General features: G+C 40.1%; 1 long non-coding RNA gene across 1 annotated transcript in view; it reads right to left on the bottom strand.

Moving 5' to 3' along the window:
* Positions 1 to 9,162: 9,162 nt before the first annotated feature.
* Positions 9,163 to 17,161, bottom strand: part of LOC115470280 — a 60,450-nt gene continuing 52,451 nt past the window's right edge. Inside the window, exons 3-5 of the long non-coding RNA XR_003942161.1 lie at positions 15,311 to 15,470; positions 13,498 to 13,557; positions 9,163 to 9,383 (exon numbers count right to left, since the gene is read on the bottom strand). This is a non-coding gene — a long non-coding RNA (uncharacterized LOC115470280). The remainder of the gene's footprint in view (positions 9,384 to 13,497; positions 13,558 to 15,310; positions 15,471 to 17,161) is intronic.

Raw genomic sequence — 17,161 nt, 5'->3', positions numbered from 1 at the left:
TATGACAGAAAAATGTTCAAGTGTTAGGATTGCCCAAATCCTGCCTCCAACATGCCCCATGGCATGCCCCCTTGTGATTTGGATGTACAGCCGATGAACTGCATAGAAAAATATCTAAAAAAATGGGATTCAAAAATAGCAATTTGGATGTTTTGGCAAGAAAAACATCCAAATGCCACTTTTTAGACATTTTTCTGTTTTGAAAATGAGCCCATTAGCCTCACAAATCCATTATCTCTTTCTGTCCAGACTTACTCTTTTCAAATCAAACATGAATACTGATACTGTGCACAAAGAGACTTTTCTATTATGGCACCTGTCAGGATTGTGACTGTTTTCCTTGGCTGTGCTCGCCTCGCCCTCTGGTGGCCAGAACCGGTGGCTGCCATAGACTTTCCAGACTCTTTTCGGTCCGGTCCAGATATTTTAGCCCTCCAGTCTTGCTTGGAAGTTTGGCAGCTAGCCTCACCCTTAGCGGCCTTGAGATTGCTGTAGCTGAGCCTCAGCTGCTGATGGGCTTATTAGCCACCTGGAAAGTTTCTTCTTTGCCTTTGCAACGCCAAAGGTCCAGGGTGGTGTTTATGCTTAAGTGCACTTCTGCCTTGTCTTGTTTAGCCTTGTTTCTTAGTTAGTGTCCCTAGTCTGTATTCCTTGCCTGTTTGAGTCTCCTGAATCCTGTCTTGAATCCAGTCCTGATTGCTCCTTCCCTGTCTGCTTTTGGCTTCCTTTCCCTTCTGGTTGTGAACCTTGTGTTTGTTTCCTGCCTGTTTGAGACCCTGTATCCTGTACCCTGTCTAGTCAAGTTTGTCTTGATCCACTCCATCCAGTAAGTCCTGCCGGCTGCCTACACCTAGGGGCTCAACCCCTAGGGAACAGCGGTCAAGCGCAGGTGAAGTCCTGTTCCAGTCACGCTGGTTCCTGAATCCTGCTTGAGAATCCTGTATCCTGTCCAGTCTGGGTTGGAGGGTTTTGCCTGCTGCTGCCGCTCCTCATCAGCAGCCCAAGGGCTCATGTTAGTCCAGTGTCTGAGAGCCTGAGACCTTGACAGCACCTGAGTGCCCAGAAACCAATATAGAATACTAAAATATGTGCCACTTTTTAGAATGTATTGTATATGTGCATAAAGGGGTAACTATCAGCAGGAGCCTAGTTATATGTGTTTCAAAAAGAAATTATGCAAAGCTTCTTTTCTGCACAACTCTATCAAAACTTTACCATTATTAATATAATTTAGGGTATATCTTCCTGAATAAATTTGCAATAAGCCTACAGTCATGCTGGCCCCCCTATCTAAATGACTTTGCCACCAACTAGCAATTATCATCATGATACCCACAAATGTCATTTGGCTTTAAACATAAACAGTTACCGTGGATTTTAGTCAGAAGTATTTGATCCTTATTAAAAATTTGGATCTGGAGAACAGCTATGGTTCTCTTAGATGAGTGCAAGATTTTCCAGAAAAGAAATGTGTGATATCACAAGTTAGGGTTGAGGGTAGGCCTGCGAAATAACACAGCTGGACAATGGTGTAAAAATGAAACAAGTTCTTTGTTAACAGAAAACCTGAAGCCTGTTATATCACAGGACCATGAACAAAAGGTGTTAGGCCAAAGCCAGCATTCCTCCCCCTGAAGGTCGCCTGATCCTAGCCAAGAAGCACCTGGAAACTCTGTACACTTGGAGCGAGGGCCCTGGGAATATCGGGGTGGAACTGGAGTCACCCGGGATATAGCTGTGAGGAAATGCAGAAGGGCTACAAGTCCTCCACAGCACCTGGTGGGAGCGCTGGGCACCTAGAGCGGAGGCCCTGAGTGGATTGGAGTGGACCTGGGTGTCACCCCAGAGAAGGCTGTAAGGATATGCAGATGAGCTGCAAGTCCTCCACAGCACCTGAAAGGCAGCCGGTGGTAGAGCTGGGCACCTCTCAGCTGAGGAAAGGCTTACCAGGGGTTCGGCCGAAGCCAGCATTCCTCCCCCTGAGGGTCGCCTGATAGTTCAGCAAATACAGTTTTAACTAGGCTTGAAAGGCCCAAAACACAGTCTGTGGCTGGTGGCTGTCACTCCCAAACACAGCCTGTGAGTTCTTATGTTTTTCTCTATCATTTTCTCTCTAAGTTTTCAAGTCTGCCTCCACCCAGACCTCAGAGCAAGGCTTACAAGTCTCCATTCAAAAAGTTGACTTACCTCAGCCAGGTCACAGTTGCTAGATACAGGTTGTAGAGGCATAAGATGGGACTTCTATTCTTCCTTTCCTGGGCCTCCTTAACCCTAGTCTGGCCCTATCTTTTATACTTACTCTTTCCTGTACCTTTGACTCCACCTATCCTGTCTCACTTTCTCCCTGGGTGGGACTAATGGGTTTAAGGTGGCTAAGGCTATCTGAGGGACTATCCTTAATGGTGAGGGGCAGTATAGTGTCTACCCTCCTCAGATCAACCCTACATCGCATAATTCTTCTCTCTCAGGAACAGCTTCTGAATAATATAGGCTACCAGATGCTCTTTCCCGGTCCACTTCCTCGGGCTAGAATGGCCCTGAGACCAACCTCTGATGAATAAGTCTGCACAATGAAGGGCTGGTTGAAGTCTGGCCAGCACCAGCTCTAAGCAAATGTCCCTCTTTAGGGTTTGGAAGGCCACATTTAGCTTTTTGGTCTAGTGCATCTGTTTCGGAGCCTTCTTCTGTAGGAGGTGGATTAGCAGTTCTACTTTCTCAGCAAACTCTGAAATAAAAAAGAAGTAATAACTGATGAGGCCCAGGAAAGCTCATACTTGTTTCTTCATCTGGGGTACTGGCACCTGGGTGTTTGCCTCTACCTTCTGGATCTGGGGTCTCACTTGTCCTTTTCTGACCGAGAACCTCAGATACTGGACTTCTTGTCCTTTCAAGAAGCACTTTTTAGGATTTACTGTTAGACCAGTGGTCCATAGACTATCCAGTATTGCTTCTATATGGATGAGATGGATCCTCCAATCCTTAATGTAGATGACAATGTCATCTAGGTAAGCAGCCTGATAGTCATCATGCATTTTCTGTAAGTGATCCACAAGGTGCTTGAAGGTAGCTGGAGCCCCATGAAGGCCAAACGGCAACACCATGAACTGAAACAATCCCTCTGGCATGGAAAAGGCTGTTTACGTTTTGGCAGCCTAGGTGAGAGACACTTGCCAATGTCCCTTGGTCAAGATGAATCGGGCTCCTCCTATTCACTTGATGAGTTTGTCTACCCTCAGCATTGGAAAGGCATGTAGTTTGGAGCCAGCATTCACCTTCTGGAAATCAGTACAAAACTGGATACTCCCATCCAGTTTTAGCACCAGTGCAATGGGAGATGACCAGTTACTGGTCGACTCCTCGATGATGCCCAGTTCCAGCATTTTAGTGACCTCTTTCACCACAGCTTCTTGCCAGGCTTCTGGAATCTATGGGGGCACTGTTGGACTTCCACTCCCCACTCAGTGAGAATGTGATGAGTTGCAAGATGGGTCTAGCCTGGCACTCTGGAAAATACAACTTGATTCTGACGTACCAACTAATCTAGATCAGCCTTCTGTGAGCTGGAGAGTTGGTTGTCAAATGGGACCTGTGAAGACCCGAACTCTGTCAGGTCCTCTGGCCCAAACTCATCTCATTGGACCAGTGCTGCAGTCATGGGGACCCACTTCTTCAACAAGTTAATGTGGAAGATCTTTGCCTTGTCCCTCTCGTCTGGTTGGGACACCTTATAATTAACAGGTCCCATCTTTTCCACAACTTCATACTGATCTTGCCACTTGTATAATAGTTTACTCTTTGAGGAGGGTAAGAGCACTAAGACTCTATCATCTGGCTGGAAGGTTCTTTGTACCACTCTTTGATTGTAAGTTTGGATTTGGCCTACTTGAGCCTTTTTCAAGCAGAGTTTGGCTGCCTCACCAGCTTTCTTCAGCATCTCCTGTATGGTGAGCGAATATTCGGCCAAGTTCCTTCCCAGGCGGGGTTTTCCTTCCAAAGCTTCCTAAACCACATCCAGGATTCTTCTAGGTCTCCTCCCATATAACAGTTCAAATGGAGAGAATCCTGTCAAACTCTGGGGCACCTCCCAGATTGCAACCAGTACATACAGGAGTACAGAATCCCAATGTCCCCATCTTCAGCCACAAACTTCTTCAGCATTTGCTTGAGAGTCTTTTTGAGCATTCCACTATACTATCTGTCTGCAGATGATAAACAGATGTCTGCAAGGGTTTTTTAAACATTATTTTTATTACTATTCAACTTTACTTACAAGCATCCACTTGTCAAGAAAATACAATCACCATTCTCTACTGTAGGAAGCAAAATACAAGCTTATTTTCTACCCCAAATAAAATCCACAAATAAATTATCTGGATACCCATGAAATGTTAAACATTTGTGGGATCAGTGGCTCCAGCCACAGTGTTTAAATATATTCTGCAAACATGCGCCATGTTCATTAGCTGGGTATTTACCGAATAGCAATTAGACAACATACTAGCGTATACGTGTGTAAGTGGACACATACTCATCATCTATATGTTAATATTCCAAACATTTACACCTGTTACAAAAATAAAGCACCTCTTGCTCAGCCAGGTCTATCAATCTGACTGCAAGTAAATCAAGGGAAGGGTGGGAGAACACAACAGCGCCGATAAACATTACCCCACACCCCTTAGCACTAACACCAATAAAACATGCATATAGGGAAATAGATAAAACCCGGATACCCCAGATCCAGTCTATATCACCTTAAATCAGGCTTCAATAAATAATCAGGCTTTTAACCAGTCATCCACATCCTCGGATCTCTATAGTAGTAATTAGTTATAAATCATAATCATATTGTTATTTGGAGGGACTGGTTATAGGGACTCCTGTATTCATGCAGAGATGTTTTCACCTAGCAAAGAGCCACCAAATCAGACATCATGTTATTAGAATCAGGTGCTCAATAATCAGATTTACTATTTATAGGTACAATTTATTTTAAAAACATTGATTAGGTTGAACGCTGGGAGCATTTGACATCATTTCTTTTTTCTGCTTGCTCCTTTTGTTTTGTGGAATGCAGTGGTATATTATAAAAATGCACTTTTTTTATTACTACTATTACACAGAGAGGTATTAAATAATGAGGGAAGAGCTCCCTACATGCAAAAGTGCTGCCCAGAGGCAGTCTAAATGTGCCAACATTGCCCAGGTCAGCACACTATTAGCTGTCAAGTTCATACAAAGTTAATTGTGTTCAGTGGAAAATAAATATGTTGGTTCAGGCTACTTGCTAAGTGAATATTACATCACTGTTTCATTATTTCTGCCAAGTATTACAGATCATGGGCATTTGCTTTAAACGTTTGATTGTTTTAATTCATTTATCCAGATCTTACATTGCTTTTGAAGCCAAAAGACAAATCCTAAGGGTGGTTGAACATTTAGGTATAAACTATGTTGTTCTGACTTTACTTGTTTTTGACTGCTTTCATGCTTGTTTTCGAAAGGGAAGGACACCCATCTTTCGACACAAATCGGGAGATAGGTGCCCTTCTCGCAAGGTCGTCCAAATCGGCATAATAGAAAGCCGATTTTTTGACACCCTCGACTGCTTTCCGTCGCAGGGACGACCAAAGTTCACGGGGGCGTGTCGGCAGCATAGTGAAGGCAGGACTGGGGCGTGATTAGGAGATATTCGTCCTTGACTGATAATAGAAAAAAGAAGGATGTCCCTGACGAGCACTTGACTGGCTTTAAGGTGCCCGAACTGACCAGATGACCACCGGATGGAATCGGGGATGACCTCCTCTTATTCCCCCAGTGGTCACTAGCCCCCTCCCACCATAAAATACAAGTTTAAAAATACTTTTTTGCCAGCCTCTATGCCAGCCTCAAATGCCATACTCAGGTCCATCACAGCAGTATACAGGTCTCTGGAGCAGTTGTAGTGGGTGCAGTGTAATTCAGGCAGGCGGACCTGGGGGGGGGTTGGGGGCTCAGCACCCAAGTTAAGGGAGCTATGTACCTAGGAGCAATTTGTGAAGTCCACTGCAGTGCCCCCTAAGGTGCCTGGTTGGTGTCCTGGCATGTGAGGAGGACCATTCCACTATAAATGCTGGCTTCTCCCACAACCAAAGGGCTTGGATTTGGACGTTTTTGAGATAGACGTCTTTGGTTTCCATTATCGCCGAAAACCGAGGATGACCATCTCTAAGGTCAACCTAAATGTCAAGATTTGGGCATCCCCGACTGTATTATCGAAACAAAAGATGGACGTCCATCTTGTTTTGATAATATGCGTTGCCCCGCCCATTTGCCTTATAGTTGGGCGCCCTTAGAGATGGTTGTCCCCATTCGAAAATGCTCCTCTTTGTGTCCTACTGATCTGTACATCTGCTGTCTAGAATTTTGGAAGATGAAAATGAGAAAATAAAAATGAAGTTTTGGATGTACTCTGTAGAAGTTGTTGTTTACTTTTGCAACATGTGTGTATGGATGACTGTTCTGGTGTGTGTTGTGATAAAGTCACATCCAGGATAGTTGGGTTAAGGCAGTTTCAGTCTGAAATACAAGTCCCAGAAGGCATTGCAGGCAAGGAGCCAGGGGGTGAGATAAGGAACCCAGACTGGACTCCTAGCTGCAATGGGAGAAGTCATGGGTGTTAGCTTGCAGGATGTGTAGATTGGCTGCCACTAGGGGGAAAGAGAGATAGGAAACCCTGTTTGCAGGAGCTCATCATTAGTTTAATGCTTAACTCAGCTGGTATGGGTGTGGGGGAAGCTAATGGAAGGAGAATGATTGGTTGTGGTAGCAGAAGCCAAGGATTGATTAGGCAGGTGGGAAGATTATGCAGGGAGAGAGAGAAGCAATTGCAGGCTGAAAACCCTTGGGTAAGAGAGGTCCCTAAAGTACTGAATCTACCAGTGAAGCTGATGCAGGGTGAAATCCCTTGGGGATGAAGAGTCCCTAAAGTATTGAACTCTCCTGAAGGTAAAGAGAGTAGAATGTAGAAACTGCTGCTTTGTGATTTAACTGTGATGATGAACTGAAAGAACTGCTTCTATTTGGAATTGAACTACTGTTTATTGTGCACTAGATAAAGAGCCCAGACTGGAGCTGACTGTGAGCCTGTATTGAATCCTGGTAGTGCTGATAGCCTACTGCTTAAAGGGGACTATTTGCCACACGGTCTCAGGTTGCTTATATGTGCTTAAGATTGAAGGTGAATGCTGCTGTTGGAACTGTGTATCAGGTCTACTAGAAACCTGCATGGAATAAAGTCCTTAAGATTGAAGGTGCTGGTGGACATTTATTTCTTGACTGTACTGGGAGCCCGTGGCTGGAGGAGATTGTTCTATCCTTGGCTGCACTTAGAGGAACCTGGTTACAGTGTATGTGATAATAATGAATAATTGTCTATGCATATGGCTTTGATTTCTGAACATGCAGAATCATTAAAGGACAGACGTCCTTTATATTCAGGGCACTTGAATATATATGCTAATCTCAAACGTTGCAGACACATCCATCTACTTGATCCCATGATGTTACTGAATTATATCGTTCTCACTGTATATTCAAATGTAAGCCAAATTGAACTCAAGATTGCAAGGGATAATGTGGGATATAAATATTCCTTTTAAATCTTTCATCCTCCACCTTTTAAATCACTGCCTATCCACTGCCTTTCCAACAAGGAAAGCAATTGTGGTCCAGTGAAGACTAACATCAAAATAATCTGTTTCTTAGCTGGGCTCTAGTATTACCATATTTAAAATTTGACCATAGAATGCCTTTGTGGTTATATTCACTAATAGGTTAAATGATTAACTGGCTTTCTTGAAAGGATTATATAAGGAACATAAGCACATACTAATATCACAATTCCTCATGTACAGCCACAAAACAACCTTTTAGGGTAGATAGTGTTTTATTATCGACCATTTTAGAAGAGATAAGAGTCTTTAGTTTTGGCACAGTATGTCAGCACAAGTACAAAATATAAGAAAACCAATGGACTGCATTATAGCCCATTTAGTTATGTTTAAACAAATAAGAGAGCTACATGAAACAAAATATTTATTTTTATTTTGACTTATAAAACCGCTTATCCTTGAAATATGTTCAAAACTGAATAATCCATTTGTGTATTTAAAATGCAAATTTTTACAAAACAGATCAAATGAAGATGTGATTCCACCTGTCCCAATGAAAGGAGAGTTTAATTCTACTTCCATTTAATTTCAATATATTCCATCTTTATAAAACCAGGCTTCCAAAGGCAGATTACAACAACAGTTAAGATGAACCCAATCAGGAAACAAGATATCCTGACTGAAATTTGGCCATCGGTATTGTATAGAGAATAGTAAAAAAATGAGCACAAAATACAGAGTTTATAACACAGAGTTGTGTTTTCTGCACAACTGTGTCAAAATTTGCAATACATTGACACTCACGCCAACCACCTCATCTAAACGATGTCACCTCAGTGCCTGGTTGTTGAATTGTTGCAATGTTGTCTTCAGTATGAACAGGTCAAGCCCTGCTGCTTCCTGACTGGCAATCAGTTGAGCCAATTTCTTGCAGTTTATTCAAAACATATTCTACGCTTACCCTCTTCCACCTCTTTTCTGGAGACTCTTGCACTCATCTAAGACTGTGGAATGACTTGTAATTTTCACTGAGGAATCAATGCATTTCATTCAGTACCACAGAAGTATGTATGATGTTCATAGAAGAATCTTTATTATGAAAGTATAAAAGATAAAAATCAAAAAGATTTTTAGAGAGTTTTTTTTTTAGAGCCAATGATATAAAAAAGTTGGAAGTGGACGGAGATATGGAACTCTCTGATCCACTCTTTGCTATGGCCATTTTCAAAACAAAAAGGCTTTTTTCTGTTTCAAAAATCACTATATTCGCCACTGGAATTTTGGATATTTTTAGGAAAACATGCAAAGTTGGATTTATTTGTCATATCAAAAATGCCCTTCTAATTTTCTCTGTCAGGTTTTAGCTCATACTTTTGAGTTCCTCTGCCCCAGCCTATGAGTTATCTAGCAGCTGTAGATTTATTTCTAAAGAAAAGGCAATTTTGAAAAAAATGAAAGTGTACATTTTGCTTGTAGGCTAAATTTAAAAGAAAAACAGTGAAGCTAAAGATGCTTTGATCATCACAAAAAGTTTAATAAGGAAGGGTCATGTTTTCACAAAAGAATGGATATTAAGAGAGAGAAAGAGAGAGAGAGAGAGAGAGAGAGAGAGAGAGATGTTTTTGATTAATTGGAAGTACAACACTACTGATTTGTAGCTTTCATTGCAGCATCTTCACTTCTTGCATTTTCTCACAGGGCCTTGGCAACATTTGTTTTGGGAATATGAACCTACAGCAAATTAAAGAAAAGCCAGAATTAAAGATCAGTGAAGCACATGACATTGTTATAAAAATAATAACGTATTTCTCTGCTCATATTTAACGTGTCCAGTCTTATAGCCTGACTCAATGGGTGTAATGATCTTTCTAAAATGTTTTCAGGGATCTATGAGGCAATTCTATGACTGTGCTCCTTGAGGTAGACACACTAATGCTGAGCACCAATTCTATAATGGCATCTGTGCACCAAGATACAGTTAGAGAATACTAGCTAGGCTTGCACTGGCATACTTAAGTCAGGCCAGGTCAATGGTAAGCATACATATTCATGTCTATGTATTTCATGATCTGCGGATAACTTATTGTGTTATATAAGTTACGCTCATAATTTGGAAACCTGTCCATGTTTTGCCCACTTGCTGAAACACATTTATGGAGTAATTTTATGAAGTCATTTGAGCACATATAGGACAACATACACACAATTTGTGTGGAGTGTAGATAGAGTCATAAATATGCAGATTGATTACAAACTAGTCTACTTGTGTACTTGCACTAACATTCAGACTGTTGTCGAGCAGACACAATATCTGCACTTTCAATGTAGGCCCTGTCACTGCTGGATTTCTGCTAGTATTTTATAAAGACATTATTGCTCCTATGGATTTTATTAAACAGGTCTAAAATAGGCACCTTTTTGCTCAATTAACTTAGGTGTCCTGTAATAAAGATTACTTCTGCATAACTAATGAAAATGAGTTGTTGATAAGTCCAAATCTCATGAAAAAGTGCTCATATCAAAAACTCATTCATGGTTCTGCTAGAGAAGAATGTGTCAAGGATTAAATCACTGGCTTCAAGTCTGAAATGTCATGTGATGATGAGCTAAGTTATTCAGAAATTATTTATTTATAGATGCATTTATCACTTTGGGGGGAATTTTACATACTGTAAAACAAAGAATTGTATAGAATTCCCCATTCCTTCAAAATACTTAACTTCCAATACAAAATGAGTGCTTTTCTGGACCATAGAGAGGGAGGGAGAAGTACAATTTTTTGAGCTGGTGCTGCTGTTTGTCTAGAGGAACTGGACTAGCAGGGTCAGGGAAGAATATCAGTAGGGGCAACCAAGAATGGAAGAGAGAGTGGATGGGGGAAAGGGAGGTTTTTTGGATGGTGTTTAGAAAGAGATTGATTGGGACTGGTTGGTGAGGAACAATGTGTGGTAGAGATGGACTGAGGAAATGAATGAAAAATTGTAGAAAATAAAAAGTGGTGGAGAGATGAGGAGAAAGAGAAAGGGAAGAAGGAGAGTGGTAAGGCTGGGCAGAAAAAGAGAGAGAGGGGGGTTAATGTGGTTAATTTGTCAGAAAGGCCACTGTATAGGTGTTCTTCTCTCATGCAGAACCAATTCTTGTTATTGTATAATTCTACTAAAGGTTTGCACTATACGCAATTGTTTAATTAATTGTTCTCATATCTAGTAGCACTTGATTGGAATAGCTTACTATGCCATTAAAGTAGAATGAAATTATCTATTCTTTTGTAAGAAACTAAAAACTTTTCTATTTGAAAAAATTTTGAATAATTTACGTATAGCTACTAAAGTACATAAGAAAATAAGAACATGAGAATAGCCATACTGGGTCAGACCAATGGTCCATATAGCCCAGTATCATGTTTCCAACATTGGCCAATCCAGGTCATTCCATGCTACTAATCCCAAGGCAAACAGTAGCTCCCAATGTCTATCTCAATAAAAGACTATGGACTTTTCTTCCAGGAACTTGTCCAAACCTTTTTTAAACCCATATATGCTAACCGCTGTTACTACATCCTCCAGCAAAAAGTTCCAGAGCTTAACTATTCATAAATATTTCCTCCTATTTGTTTTAAAAGCATTTCCTTGTAACTTCATTTGAGTGTCCCTTAGTCTTTGAACTTTTTGAAAGAGTAAAAAATCGAATCACTTCTAATCATTTTACACCACTCAATATTTTATAAACTTCTATCATATCTCCCAATGATAACATTGGCACTTGCACTCTCTCTTTGCTGCATCACCATACAAACAAACAAACAAAAATAACCCTTCCCCAATTAAGAATCTAACACGTCCAAGTCATGACAAGACCTTTATGGCCATAGCATTCTTGTCCAATAAACATGTTAGCAGGTTATCAGTACAAATATAAGCTACTTAACAGATATCATAATATATTTTCCACCCTACCTTGTAGCTTGCCAGTATTGAACTAGCCACCTATGAGAACTCAAATGCCTAGCACATTGTATTCTTAGTAATTACATGACTTGTGGTGCTGCAGGGTAATGTACACACTCATGGTGGTGCCCCCAAAACAAACATCCAGACTCTAAAGGATTGATTACCCACAACTGCCCAACCCAACCCCCTATCTTACCAAGGGAGCTTCTTCCTCTCTCCCACTGTGAAAGAACAGTCCCTCACAGCTCCTGCCCTTTCCACAAAACATCTTCCTGCTAAAATATTTCCTACCAAAAGCCCCTTGACCCAACCCTGCCCACACCTTCATCCCCACCAATCCCAATACCCCAGGAACAAACTACCTTGTCATTTTAACCCGAACAGCTTCCAAGTGCTCCCTCCCCACATCTCACTTGACCCCTTGATACCCAATACCACAACTCCAAAGAGATATAAGCCTCAATATCACATATATTCAACCCTCCCCATTTTCCTTAGCCAATTCCCTTCCACCAAACCCCCCTTTGGCCACATAAATCAAATTATTTCTGCTCACTAATGCAGCTCGGCCATATTATATGTCCTCAGGTTTAGCCTGCAGCCACTCTTATATTGGCTACGTTTTGACTGTAAACTGCCTCAGATCTCTCTGTTGGGATTAAGTGGTCATTGAAATCTGTATTGTATTGTATTATATTGTGTGTGTGTGTGTGTGTGTGTGTGTGTGTGTGTGTGTGTGTGTGTGTGTGTGTGTGTGTGTGTGTGTGTGTGTGTGTATGTGTGTGTGTGTGTGTGTGAGCGAGAGAGGGCAAAATGGGGTAGGCAAAGGAAAAAATAGCTTGAATGGTGTGGAAAGTGTGGGTTGGGAAAGAGAAGAAGGACACACATCTTTTCTTTTGTTGTCCTGTTTCAGTGACTTATAGGGGTAACCTATATCAAAAAACTAACCATTCTGAATTTGGCTAGTAACTGGTACTGTATTGTTGATGGGATTTTATTTTTAATTACTAAAAAAAAGCAATTTTACTGATTTCATAAATTAATTAAAAAACGGTCAGTATTAAAAAATTTTGTGTGAAGAATTTTTTTTTCATTTTCTTTCTGGAGGTTTATTTATTTTTTATTTTTTGCACTGAATTCCACAGGATAAACTAATCATATTGGAAAACTATAAAAAGGAGGAAAGTGGAGTATTTCCATTCTAGAACAAACTTCTTTGTTTTGTTCAGTGTTATAAAGTAGACAGATTTTACTAAAGAAACACCAATGTTGTTGGGGGTGTGTGTCTTCAAAAAGAGTTTCAGTTAAAGAATTTCACTCCCTAATAAACAGAATGTTTAAAAGTTTAAATAAAATAGTTTTGAATCTGAATTGTATGTAGCATATTAATAGCTCGATAGATAAAGGAGGTAATTTTGGAAGGAGGAAGCAGTATTTACTCATGTAAGTAGTTGCACATATACATGTAAAAACTAGAATGCAAACACGTGCAAAAGTTGAACTTCAGTTTCTGCATTATACATGTGTACAGGCTACAGGATGATTGCTTCCTTGAATGGTGACTCATACATGAAAATTTGTGAAATAGTGGACTTAGCATGTGTAGATTATAAAAATCTGCACTTACATGCATAAGTACTGCTGTTTTCATGTAGAAGCAACCAAAGATGTCACTCTGTTTTCTATGTATATCTTTGTAATATTGTTCTGATGGCACATTTGAAAAAATACATATATATATTCCACAGCCCTACACCTAACTTAAATAAAGGTTCCATGTTCCACAGGCACTTGGTAAAATTGGCTGAAGACTGTGAATATCCCAACTTGTGCATTCCAATGCTGACCTAGATACCGTTTGGAAAAAAAGACTACACATTTGCAATTTTACATACCTACGGAACGGTAATACGAATACTGATTATTCTGTGGGCAGCACTGGACAGGCTTGCAGGCTGAAATTAAGAATAGAAAAACAAATGTTGAAAACGGGCATTCATTCTATTTTCTAATTTTCAGTTATATCCAGTATGATTTGTGTACCAAATTCTGAATACAGTTATGATCTCTCTTCTGTAGGAGTGAACTTTGTTTACCACTACCCTTTTTGCCTATTTATTTTTTTGTTTTGTTTTGTTTTGTAAATTCTTCATTGGATATAAAACAGAACAAAATCAGATACAGGTGGCCTGTGAAAAGAAACATTTTTTTTTTACCAATTTTACTTCCTACTAACATTGATGATATTTGTTTAATAATCAAAACCATTCAAGTCCTATAAACTTCTACAAATACATAAAAAAAAGGTCAATGATGAAGGAATAGCCTTGTGATTAGAACAGAAAGCTGACAACCATGGAAATGGAGGATTCAAATTCTACTTTTGTTCCTTGTGATCTTGGGTGACTCACTTAACCCTCCCTTGCCTCAGCTAGAAAATTAGATTATAATCTCTCTGGGAACAAAGAAATACCTCCTGTCATAGGAGCCAACTTTTCAAAATTATTGGGGGTGCTAAGCCCAATGGAAATGACCCCTCCCTGGACACATACAAGGAATTTTCTCAATATTAGGGGTGCTCAAGCACCCACAGAGTCAGCTCCAGTGCCTCCTGTATGGAAGTCTATCCCACCTGGAGCATCTATTGAAAAGGCGTGAGTTAAATCCAGTTATGTTTGTAATCATTAATAATATGACTATTAATAAGGCGTTATGCCAATATAGAGCAGTACAAAGTACTGGAAAATGAGGCAAATAAATTATGGAAATTCTAGAAAGTAAAGATGTAAAATTAAGAAAGAAGAGAAGAAAAAGAGTTAGCCTATGAAGTACCTTTTGCTTTTTGGGGTGGTAACATGAGCAACTGTCCTAGCCTCTTATGCTACAGAGGGCCCCCAAGCTTACCACAAGCTGAAGGAAATATAGCCTGAAGGTGGGCTTTGAGGGACCCTTTCCCAGTTTCTGCCCTGGGCCCTGCATTTCTAGCACAAGCCCTCTTTACTGTATATTTAAAGATCTGACCCTACAACTAAGGACTTGGAAGAAATATAAACATTCTCTGAACATTTATAGAGAAGCCACTTCATAGAAAAACAGGAAAATAACTAGATAATCAAGGGTTTCAGGTTTTCCCACTCATATTCTCTATGATTTTGGACAAATCACTTCACCCTCTATTGTCTCAGTTACAACTTAGATCTAGGTATTCACCGCAGTAATTGAGGGCCACTAGTCTTTGAGGCTTTGAGGCTTTCACTAGTCTATTACCTGCATTTTATGCAAATCTCTTTTATGAATATTCAATAGGGATAGTCTGAAAACCTGACATACTGGTAGCCATTGATGACTGGGAGTGAACAACACTCACTTAGACTGTGAGTCCAAATGAGTAGAGAACAACCTCATGTCCCTGAACTTTAACTCTTCTTGAGCTTGAATTTGGAAAAAGTGAATACTAAATCTGAAGTCCAACTTTTGAATAGTTATAAACTGCATTTTATTTTTATGTTAATTTTTTACAGTTCAAACTGCTTGGTATACCCTGGCACATTTTCACTGTTAATTCATGTTTTGAAGTTCTCTTGGAATATATGTAATAATGCAAGTGGTAACTGTCACTTTCAACTTATAGAGTTCAGAAGATTATAAAGCAGATAAGGCTCATAAAAGATATAATTTAAAGTATTATCAGACTGAAGCATTACTTACGATTATTACATGGGTTTTGTCTACAACATGGATCCTGGACAGGATAGCAGTCTGGGCTGGGAGGACAGCATTGTCGTTGACGGCCCCAATATGCCATTCTTGATTTCTGGTACGGTAGTGCTGAGAAGAAAGATGTGAAGAATGACACTCTGAGCTTTACCTCCTCACATAAACATGCTCTATTTATACAGGAGTTTATCAGGAAGTTTTCTAAAGCACCAATAGTATTTCTGCAGGAAACTAGTAATTACAATATAATTGAAGGGATGCTGATCATTTTAAAGCAATGCAGTTTTGTTGTTGAAAATCAGGGTGTTGTATCAAAGCATGCAGTGTGCGGCAGTGGCCAAAAAAAAGCAAATAGGATACTAGGAATTATTAGAACATGGATGGTAAATAAGACCAAGAATATTATAATGTCTCTGTATCACTCCATGGTGCGACCTCACCTTGAGTATTATGTTCAATTCTGGTCACCATATCTCAAAAATTATATAACGGAATTAGAAAAGGTTTAAAGAAGAGCGACCAAAATGATACAGGGGATGGAATTCCTCTCAAATGTGAAAAGGCATTTTGCATGTGAAGGCCAGAAGGGAAAAGGAGGATGGGGAATATAGATGAAAAGCACTGAAATGAAGAAATCTCAAGGAACTTCAGTGGAATATGTATAGAAAAAACATATTAAGATAAAAAGCAATCAACAGGTAGATGTTAAATTAATGAAATACTAGCAAAAAGGAGTGGAAATGTTGAGAAAAAAGAGGCCAGATGTAGACAAACTGAGGGGTTAATATGAAGGTAGATAGTCATTCCACCCGATATTCAGCCTCCGGTGGTCAACGTTGTTTGAAACGCTATCTCCAGCTATATTAGCCCCAGGTATTCATTTCTTGGCCATGTGCAGCCACAGGCACTGAATATCGAGTTACAGTCACAGATTATTTATGGCTTGATATAGTGCAAAATCTGGCAGACAGGTTAATGAGGGTCACAATAAAAATCACAATACATAAAACTGGAAAGGAAATCCATACAAATAAGAAAGATCTTATAAACATACCTACAAAGAACAACAAAGCAGTTGCAGCTACCAGAACGTATGCAGGTCCTGATCGACATTCATCCAGAACCCACATATGACTGTTATGTAGTTTCCGGCTGAGTATCAACCAGTATCCACAGAGGTTTTTTTTCCTATTCCCTCCTCCCAAAGCACAACATCATAATGCACAGAATCAAGCCAAATTCACACCACTACCTCAAAGGATAAAACCACCTAAGAATAGATGGTTCACCGTACGCTCAGGCAGACTTCGTTATGTGGCACAGAGGCATCCGCCCTCACAAGTGTTGCCCCTACAGAATTATTTTGCTCCATTATAGCACTGTGATGTTTCTCAAAATAGAACTGATGCGGAAGAACAAGCAATGGAGGTGAAACAAAAAGATATGAAGGTACCCAAAGACAAAAAACAACCCCAAATCACAAATGTTGAAACACATACCAGAAAATGTACATGGAAAGCGATGACCACAAATGCTCGCAGTCTAAGCAATAAACTTCATGACCTTCAAGCCCTGATGTTGGAGGCAGACTTAGACATTGTTGCAATCACGGAGACGTGGCTAAATGGTTCCCATGAATGGGATGCAAACATACCAGGCTATAATCTATTTAGGAAGGATAGAGAGGGTCGAAAAGGTGGAGGAGTAGCTCTGTATGTGAGAAATGACATCGAGGCAACTGAAATGTCAGGGATCTGGGGAAAGGAAGAAGCAATATGGATCACCTTAAAAAGAGATGATAAAACCTCTGTACACGTGGGTGTTGTCTACAGACCTCCGACG

Source organism: Microcaecilia unicolor, chromosome 5 (assembly GCF_901765095.1).
Source record: "Microcaecilia unicolor chromosome 5, aMicUni1.1, whole genome shotgun sequence".
In the NCBI taxonomy this organism is placed as follows: Eukaryota; Metazoa; Chordata; class Amphibia; order Gymnophiona; family Siphonopidae; genus Microcaecilia; species Microcaecilia unicolor.
Note: the sequence above shows the minus strand (reverse complement) of the source record. Positions and strands in the feature narration are given on the sequence as shown.